The sequence below is a fragment of the Triticum urartu genome, chromosome 5A (genome assembly GCF_056163025.1).
Source record: "Triticum urartu cultivar PI428250 chromosome 5A, HENAU_Tu73, whole genome shotgun sequence".
NCBI classification, from domain to species: domain Eukaryota; kingdom Viridiplantae; phylum Streptophyta; class Magnoliopsida; order Poales; family Poaceae; genus Triticum; species Triticum urartu.
The window spans coordinates 122842150-122852682 of NC_141877.1; positions in this window are offsets into that span (position 1 = coordinate 122842150).

Genomic DNA, 10533 nt, shown 5'->3' on the forward strand with positions numbered 1-10533 from the left:
GCTCGAGGTGATTGTCTGATGCATCACGAAGACGGTATGCTCCTCCGGTGAGAACTTCATCAATTATGAAGGGACCCTCCCATTTGGGCTTGAGTTTGTCCATTTTCTTCTCCGACAGGCGCAGAACAAGTTCGCCAACGTTGTAAGTCTTGGCCCATACTTCTCTGCTTTGATATCTTCGAGCCTACTGTTGGTAAAATGTTGAACGGGCTTTTGCGACATCGTGTTCCTCCTCCAGGGCATCTAGGTTGTCTTGCCGATCAAGCTCGGCTTCTCTCTCTTTTTACATACGCACTCGAGGTGAGTCATGAATAATATCGCAGGGTAATACGGCTTCTGTCGGGGGTTGGGTGCGACATATGCCAAAGGATGGCTTATCATGGTGGGGGCGAGTAGAACGTCGTCGGTGCCTGGAAACGGGATGAGGCGAAGACATGCACGCCGGCGAATCTTACCCAGCTTTAGGGCTCTCCAGGGAGATAATACCCCTACTACTGCTCTACGGGGTCTCCGCATGATCACTATAGCAAAGTGTTTACACGATTGCTCCTTGAGCTATTTCCTAGAGGTACGAGAAGGAAAGGCTAGCTTTCTCCTTCCTATATGATCTGGTCTAGTGCTAATGGTTTCCAACCCTTTGCATGGGTGCCCTGGGGGGTTTATATAGGCCTACCCCCCAGGGGTACAATGGTAATCCGGCTGGACGTGGGCCCAGCCGTCAGTGCCTCCAGCCTCCGTCTTCTCCGCCGACTGCTGGGGCCCGCCGACTGGCTCGGTACGGAGCCAACAGGCCGCGTCCGCCGCGTGCGGGTCTTGCCGGCTGTTGATTACTGTAGTCGTGCTTCTAATGACGCGGGCTTGGTCATGGAGTCATGGCAACAGCCCCGCCGTCTGGCGGGCGATCGCTATTGCCACTCTCCGTCACATCTGGTTAATGGCGCGTGGGCCCCGGGGGAGGGCTGGCCGACTCTTGGGGGCCGACTCCCAACGGGTCCGACTGGTGGCGCACTTGCCATCTTCTGGGGTCCCGCTGCCCCAGGGTCGTACAGACAAGCCGTCGTGGGTGCAGGATTCGGTCCACTGGTGCTGATGTCAGGGCCGGCATGGCAACAGTGTCACACCGCACGGAGATCTCCACGGGTACAGCGTACTGTGTCCATGCCTGCCCCTGGAAAGGGGTGAGAGCAGGCTTCACTGTAGCCACTCCCCTGTCCTGTCCCTCTTGATGAGGACATGGGGTTTGTTGGAGTCGCGGTCCAACTCCCCAAGGCCGGCTTCTCGGGAAGTCGTCAGTCAGGAGTCGGCTTATCCTGAAGTCGTTCCTCGGACTCGGCCGCGAGTGGCTAGTCGGTTGCCTTGCCACCGACTTCTTCAAAAGGCGGCTCTTTGTCCTGGGGTCTTGAGGGGCGCAGCCTACCCCAATGTCTTGAAAGGTTCTGGGGCTCGGGTTAGCCTACCCGTGGCCCATTACTCCGACAGTAGTCCCCGAAGCTGATGAGGCGCCGCGGCCGAGGAGCCTCAGCAGTTTCTCTTTCCGGGTGCCCGAGACATGGTGTTGGGGAACGTAGTAATTTCAAAATTTTCCTACGCACACGCAAGATCATGGCGATGCAGAGCAACGAGAGGGGAGAGTGTTGTCTACATACCCTCGTAGACCGAAAGCGGAAACGTTAGCACAACGCGGTTGACGTAGTCGTACGTCTTCACGGCCCGACCGATCAAGCAACGAAACTACGGCACCTCCGAGTTCTAGCACACGTTCAGCTCGATGACGATCGCCGAACTCTGATCCAGCAAAGTGCCGGGAAGAGTTCCGTCAGCACGACGGCGTGGTGACGATCTTGATGTTCTACCGTCGCAGGGCTTCGCCTAAGCACCGCTACAATATTATCGAGGATTATGGTGGAGGAGGGCACCGCACATGGCTAAGAGAACGATCACGAAGATCAACTTGTGTGTATAGAGGTGCCCCCCTGCCCCCGTATATAAAGGAGCAAGGGGGAGGAGGCTGGCCCTAGGAGGGGCGCGCCAGGGAGTAGGATTCCTACTCCTAGTTGGAGTAGGTTTCCTCCTTTCCTAGTCCAACTAGGAGAAGGGGGGAAAGAGGGGAAGGAAGGGAGAGAGGGGCCGCACCCCAAACCCCTTGTCCAATTCGGACTGGGCTTGGGAGGGACGCGCGCCACCTCCTGGTCCTTCCCACTAAGGCCCATTAAGGCCCATTGCTTCTTCCTCGTATTCCCGTAACTCCCCGGTACCTCCGAAAATACCTGAATCACTCGGAACCTTTCCGATGTCCGAATATAGTCGTCCAATATATTGATCATTACGTCTCGACCATTTCGAGGCTCCTCGTCATGTCCTCGATCTCATCCGGGACTCCGAACTCCTTCGGTACGTCAAAACTCATAAACTCATAATATAACTGTCATCGAAACCTTAAGTGTGCGGACCCTACGGGTTCGAGAATAATGTAGACATAACCGAGACACGTCTCCGGTAAATAACCAATAGCAGAACCTGGATGCTCATATTGGCTCCCACATATTCTACGAAGATCTTTATCGGTCAGACCGCATAACAACATACGTTGTTCCCGTTGTCTTCGGTATGTTACTTTCCCGAGATTCGATCATCGGTATCTCAATACCTAGTTCAATCTCGTTACCGGCAAGTCTCTTTACTCATTTCGTAATACATCATCTCGCAACAATATGTCATTCACATATACTTATCATAAATGATGTAGTGTTCCCACTCACTTTCTTGTAAATATAGGCTTCACCGCAAGTCTGTATAAAACTATATGCTTTGATCAACTTATCAAAGCGTATATTCCAACTCCGAGATGCTTGCACCAGTCCATAGATGGATCGCTGGAGCTTCATATTTTGTTAGCACCTTTAGGATTGACAAAACCTTCTGGTTGTATCATATACAACTCTTCTTTAAGAAATCCATTAAGGATTGCACTTTTGTTATCCATTTGCCAGATTCATAAAATGTGGCAATTGCTAACATGATTCGGACAGACTTTAAGCATTGATACGAGTGAGAAAATCTCATCGTAGTCAATACCTTTGAACTTTGTCAAAAACCTTTTTCGACAAGTCTAGCTTTGTAGATAGTAACACTATTATCAGCGTCCGTCTTCCTCTTGAAAATCTATTTATTTTCTATGGCTTCCTGATCATCGGGCAAGTCAACCAAAGTCCATACTTTGTTCTCATACATGGATCCTATCTCAGATTTCATGGCCTCAAACCATTTCGCGGAATCTGGGCTCATCATCGCTTCCTCATAGTTCACAAGTTCGTCATGGTCTAGTAACATGACTTTCAGAAATGGATTACCGTACCACTCTGGTGCGGATCTCACTCTGGTTTACCTATGAGATTCGGTAGTAACTTGATCTGAAGTTATATGATCATCATCATTAGCTTCCTTACTAATTGGTGTAGTAGTCACAAGAACAGATTTCTGTGATGAACTACTTTCCAATAAGGGAGAAGGTACAATTACCTTATCAAGTTCTCTACTTTCCTCCCACTCACTTCTTTTGAGAGAAACTCCTTCTCTGGAAAGGATCCATTCTCAGCAACGAATATCTTGCCTTCGGATCTATGATAGAAGGTGTACCCAACATTTTCTTTTGGGTATCCTATGAAGATGCATTTCTCCGATTTGGGTGTGAGCTTATCAGGATGAAACTTTTTCATATAAGAAACGCAACCCCAAACTTTAAGAAACGACAACTTTGGTTTCTTGCCAAACCACAGTTCATACGGTGTTGTCTCAACGGATTTAGATGGTGCCCTATTTAACGTGAATGTAGCTGTCTCTAATGCATAACCCCAAAACAATAGTGGTAAATCGGTAAGAAACATCATAGATTGCACTATATCCAATAAAGTACGGTTATGACGTTCGGACACACCATTATGGTGTGGTGTTCCAGGTGGCATGAATTTGTGAAACTATTCCATATTGTTTTAATTGAAGACCAAACTCGTAACTCAAATATTTGTCTCCGTGATCAGATCGTAGAAACCTTATTTTTCTTGTTACGATGATTTTCCACTTCACTCTGAAATTCTTTGAACTTTTCAAATGTTTCAGACTTATGTTTCATCAAGCAGATATACCCATATCTGCTCAAATCATATGTGAAGGTCAGAAAATAACGATACCCACCGCGAGCTTTAACACTCATCGGATCGCATACATCAGTATGTATTATTTCCAATAAGTCAGTTGCTCGCTCCATTGTTCCGGAGAACGGAGTCTTTAGTCATCTTGCCCATAAGGCATGGTTCGCAAGCACCAAGTGATTCATAATCAAGTGATTCCAAAATCCCATCAGCATGGAGTTTCTTCATGCGCTTTACACCAATATGACCTAAACGGCAGTGCCACAAATAAGTTGCACTATCATTATTAACTTTGCATCTTTTGGTTTCAATATTATGAATATGTGTATCACTACGATCGAGATCCAACAAACCATTTTCATTGGGTGTGTAACCATATAAGGTTTTATTCATGTAAACAGAACAACAATTTATTATCTTACTTAAATGAATAACCGTATTACAATAAACATGATCAAATCATATTCATGCTCAACGCAAACACCAAATAACACTTATTTAGGTTCAACACTAATCCCGAAAGTATAGGGAGTGTGCGATGATGATCATATCAATCTTGGAACCACTTCCAACACACATCGTCACTTCACCCTGAACTAGTCTCTGTTTATTCTGCAACTCTCGTTTCGAGTTACTAATCTTAGCAACTGAACTAGTATCAAATACTGAGGGGTTGTTATAAATACCAGTAAAGTACACATCAATAACATGTATATCAAATATACTCATGTTCACTTTGCCATCCTTCTTATCCGCCAATCACTTGGGGTAGTTCCGCTTTCATTGACCAGTCCCTTTGCAGTAGAAGCACTCAGTCTCAGGCTTAGGACCAGACTTGGGCTTCTTCACTTGAGCAGCAACTTGCTTGTTGTTCTTCTTGAAGTTCCCTTTTTTTTCTTTGCCCTTTTCTTGAAACTAGTGGTCTTGTCTACCATCAACACTTGATGTTTTTCTCGATTTCTACCTTCGTCAATTTCAGCATTACGAAGAGCTTGGGAATCATTTCTGTTATCCCTTGCATATCATAGTTCATCACGAAGTTCTACTAACTTGGTGATGGTAACTAGAGAATTCTGTCAATCACTATTTTATCTGGAAGATTAACTCCCAGTTGATTCAAGCGATTGTAGTACCCAGACAATCTGAGCACATGCTCACTAGTTGAGCGATTCTCCTCCATCTTTTAGCTATAGAACTTGTTGGAGACTTCATATCTCTCAACTCAGGTATTTGCTTGAAATATTAACTTCAACTCCTGGAACATCTCATATGGTCCATGACGTTCAAAACGTCTTTGAAGTCCCGATTCTAAACCGTTAAGCATGGTGCACTAAACTATCAAGTAGTCATCATATTGAGCTAGCCAAATGTTCATAACATCTGCGTCTGCTCCTGCAATAGGTTTGTCACCTAGCGGTGCATCAAAGACATAATTCTTCTGTGCAGCAATGAGGATAAACCTCAGATCACGGATCCAATCCGCATCATTGCTACTAACATCTTTCAATTTAGTTTTCTCTAGGAACATATCAAAATAAACACAGGGAAGCAACAACGCGAGCTATTGATCTACAACATAATATGCAAAATACTACCAGGACTAAGTTCATGATAAATTAAAGTTCAATTAATCATATTACTTAAGAACTCCCACTTAGATAGACATCCCTCTAATCCTCTAAGTGATCACGTGATCCAAATCAACTAAACCATGTCCGATCTGAAGGAAATATGCCCTAGAGGCAATAATAAAGTTATTATTTATTTCCTTATATCATGATAAATGTTTATTATTCATGCTAGAATTGTATTAACCGGAAACATAATACATGTGTGGATACATAGACAAACAGAGTGTCACTAGTATGCCTCTACTAGACTAGCTCATTAATCAAAGATGGTTATGTTTCCTAACCATGAACAAAAGAGTTGTTATTTGATTAACGAGATCACATCATTAGTTGAATGATCTGATTGACATGACCCATTCCATTAGCTTAGCACCCGATCGTTTAGTATGTTGCTATTGCTTTCTTCATGACTTATACATGTTCCTAAGACTATGAGATTATGCAACTCCCGTTTGCCGGAGGAACACTTTGGGTGCTACCAAACGTCACAACGTAACTGGGTGATTATAAAGGAGCATTACAGGTGTCTCCAAAGGTACATGTTGGGTTGGCGTATTTCGAGATTAGGATTTGTCACTCCGATTGTCGGAGAGGTATCTCTGGGCCCTCTCGGTAATGCACATCACATAAGCCTTGCAAGCATTGCAACCAATGAGTTGGTTGCAAGATGATGTATTACGGAACGAGTAAAGGGACTTGCCGGTAACGAGATTGAACTAGGTATTGGATACCGACGATCGAATCTCGGGCAAGTAACATACCGATGACAAAGGGAACAACGTATGTTGTTATGCGGTCTGACCGATAAAGATCTTCGTAGAATATGTAGGAGCCAATATGGGCATCCAGGTCCCGCTATTGGTTATTGACCGGAGATGTGTCTCAGTCATGTCTGCATTGTTCTCGAACCGTAGGGTCCGCACGCTTAACGTTACGATGACAGTTATTATGAGTTTATGCATTTTGATGTACCAAAGTTAGTTTGGAGTCCCGGATGTGATCACGGACATGACGAGGAGTCTCGAAATGGTCGAGCCATAAAGATTGATATATTGGAAGCCTATGTTTGGGTATCGGAAGTGTTCCGGGTGAAATCGAGATTTTACCGGAGTACCGGGAGGTTACCGGAACCCCCCGGGAGCTATATGGGCCTTAGTGGGCTTTAGTGGAAAGGAGAAAGGGGCAGCCCAAGGTGGCCGCGCGCCTCCCCCCTCCCCTAGTCCTATTAGGACTAGGAGAGGTGGCCGGCCCCCCTCTCTCTCTTTCCCCCCTCAAGGAGTCCTATTCCAACTAGGATTGGGGGGGGGGGGGGAATCCTACTCCCAGAGGGAGTAGGACTCTCCTGGCGCGCCCCCCTTGGCCGGCCAACCCCTCCCCTTGGATCCTTTATATACGGAGGCAGGGGCACCCCTAGACACACAATTTGATCCTTGAGATCGTTCCTTAGCCGTGTGCGGTGCCCCCTGCCACCATATTACACCTCGATCATATTGTAGCGGTGCTTAGGCGAAGCCCTGCGACAGTATTACATCAAGATCGTCACCACGCCGTCATGCTGACGGAACTCCTCCCCGACGCTTTGCTGGATCGGACCCCGGGGATCGTCATCGAGCTGTACGTGTGCTAAGAACTCGGAGGTGCCGGAGTAACGGTGCTTGGATCGGTCGGATTGGGAAGAAGACGTACGACTACTTCCTTTACGTTGTGTCAACGCTTCCGTTGCGATCTACAAGGGTACGTAGATCATACTATCCCCTCTCGTTGCTATGCATCACCATGATCTTGCGTGTGCGTAGGAAATTTTTTGAAATTACTGCGTTCCCCAACAGTGGCATCCGAGCCTAGGTTTTATGGTTTGATGTTATATGCACGAGTAGAACACAAGTAAGTTGTGGGCGATATAAGTCATACTGCCTACCAGCATGTCATACTTTGGTTCGGCGGCATTCTTGGACGAGACGACCCGAACCAACATTACGCGTACGCTTACGCGAGACCGGTTCCCCCGAAGTGCTTTGCACATAGGTGGCTTGCGGGCAACTATCTCTCCAACTTTAGTTGAACCGAGTGTGGCTACGCCCGGTCCTTGCGAAGGTTAAAACGGAGTCTATTTGACAAACTATCGTTGTGGTTTTGATGCGTAGGTGAGATTGGTTCTTGCTTAAAGCCCGTAGCAGCCACGTAAAACTTGCAACAACAAAGTAGAGGACGTCTAACTTGTTTTTGCAGGGCATGTTGTGATGTGATATGGTCAAGGCATGATGATGAATTTTATTGTATGAGATGATCATGTTTTGTAACCGAGTTATCGGCAACTGGCTGGAGCCATATGGTTGTCGCTTTATTGTATGCAATGCAATCGCGATGTAATGCTTTACTTTATCACTAAGCTGTAGCGATAGTCGTGGAAGCATAAGATTGGCGAGACAACAACAATGCTACGATGGAGATCAAGGTGTCGTGCCGGTGACGATGGTGATCATGACGGTGCTTCGGAGATGGAGATCACAAGCACAAGATGATGATGGCCATATCATATCACTTATATTGATTGCATGTGATGTTTATCTTTTTACGCATCTTATCTTGCTTTGATTGACAGTAGCATTATAAGATGATCTCTCACTAAATTATCAAGAAATGTTCTCCCTGAGTATGCACCGTTGCCAAAGTTCGTCGTGCCCAGACACCACGTGATGATCGGGTGTGATAAGCTCTACGTCCATCTACAACGGGTGCAAGCCAGTTTTTTCACACGCGGAATACTCAGGTTAAACTTGACGAGCCTAGCATATGCAGATATGGCCTCGGAACACGGAGACCGAAAGGTCGAGCGTGAATCATATAGTAGATATGATCAACATAACGATGTTCACCATTGAAAACTACTCCATCTCATGTGATGATCGGTTATGGTTTAGTTGATTTGGATCACGTGATCACTTAGAAGATTAGAGGGATGTCTATCTAAGTGGGAGTTCTTAAGTAATATGATTAATTGAACTTAAATTTATCATGAACTTAGTACCTGATAGTATCTTGCTTGTTTATGTTGTTTGTAGATAGATGGCTCGTGCTATTGTTCCGTTGAATTTTAATGCGTTCCTTGAGAAAGCAAAGTTGAAAGATGATGGTAGCAATTACACGGACTGGGTCCGTAACTTGAGGATTATCCTCATTGCTGCACAAAAGAATTACGTCCTGGAAGCACCGCTGGGTGCCAGGCCTGCTGCTGGAGCAACACCAGATGTTATGAACATCTGGCAGAGCAAAGCTGATGACTACTCGATAGTTCAGTGTTCCATGCTTTACGGCTTAGAATCGGGACTTCAACGACGTTTTGAACGTCATGGAGCATATGAGATGTTTCAGGAGTTGAAGTTAATATTTCAAGAAAATGCCCGAATTGAGAGATATGAAGTCTCCAATAAGTTCTACAGCTGCAAGATGGAGGAGAACAGTTCTGTCAGTGAGCATATACGCAAAATGTCTGGGTATAATAATCACCTGATTCAATTGGGAATTAATCTTCCAGATGATTGCGTCATTGACAGAATTCTCCAATCACTGCCACCAAGCTACAATAGCTTCGTGATGAACTATAATATGCAAGGGATGAACAAGACTATTCCCGAGCTCTTTGCAATGCTGAAAGCTGCGGAGGTAGAAATCAAGAAGGAGCATCAAGTGTTGATGGTCAACAAGACCACTGGTTTCAAGAAAAAGGGCAAAGGGAAGAAGAAGGGGAACTTCAAGAAGAACGGCAAGCTAGTTGCTGCTCAGGAGAAGAAGCCCAAGTCTGGACCTAAGCCTGAAACTGAGTGCTTCTACTGCAAGCAGACTGGTCACTGGAAGCGGAACTGCCCCAAGTATTTGGCGGATAAGAAGGATGGCAAGGTGAACAAAGGTATATGTGATATACATGTTATTGATGTGTACCTTACTAGAGCTCGCAGTAGCACCTGGGTATTTGATACTGGTTCTGTTGCTAATATTTGCAACTCGAAACAGGGACTACAGATTAAGCGAACACTGGCGAAGGACGAGGTGACGATGCGCGTGGGAAACGGTTCCAAAGTCGATGTGATCGCGGTCGGCACGCTACCTCTACATCTACCTTTGGGATTAATATTAGACCTAAATAATTGTTATTTGGTGCCAGCGTTGAGCATGAACATTATATCTGGATCTTGTTTGATGCGAGACGGTTATTCATTTAAATCAGAGAATAATGGTTGTTCTATTTATATGAGTAATATCTTTTATGGTCATGCACCTTTGAGGAGTGGTCTATTTTTGATGAATCTCGATAGTAGTAACACACATATTCATAATGTTGAAGCCAAAAGATGCAAAGTTGATAATGATAGTGCAACTTATTTGTGGCACTGCCATTTAGGTCATATCAGTATAAAGCGCATGAAGAAACTCCATACTGATGGACTTTTGGAACCACTTGATTATGAATCACTTGGTACTTGCGAACCGTGCCTCATAGGCAAGATGACTAAAACGCCGTTCTCCGGAACTATGGAGAGAGCAACAGATTTATTGGAAATCATACATACCGATGTATGTGGTCCGATGAATATTGAGGCTCGTGGCAGATATCGTTATTTTCTCACCTTCACAGATGACTTAAGCAGATATGGGTATATCTACTTAATGAAACACAAGTCTGAAACATTTGAAAAGTTCAAAGAATTTCAGAGTGAAGTTGAAAATCATCGTAACAAGAAAATAAAGTTTCTACG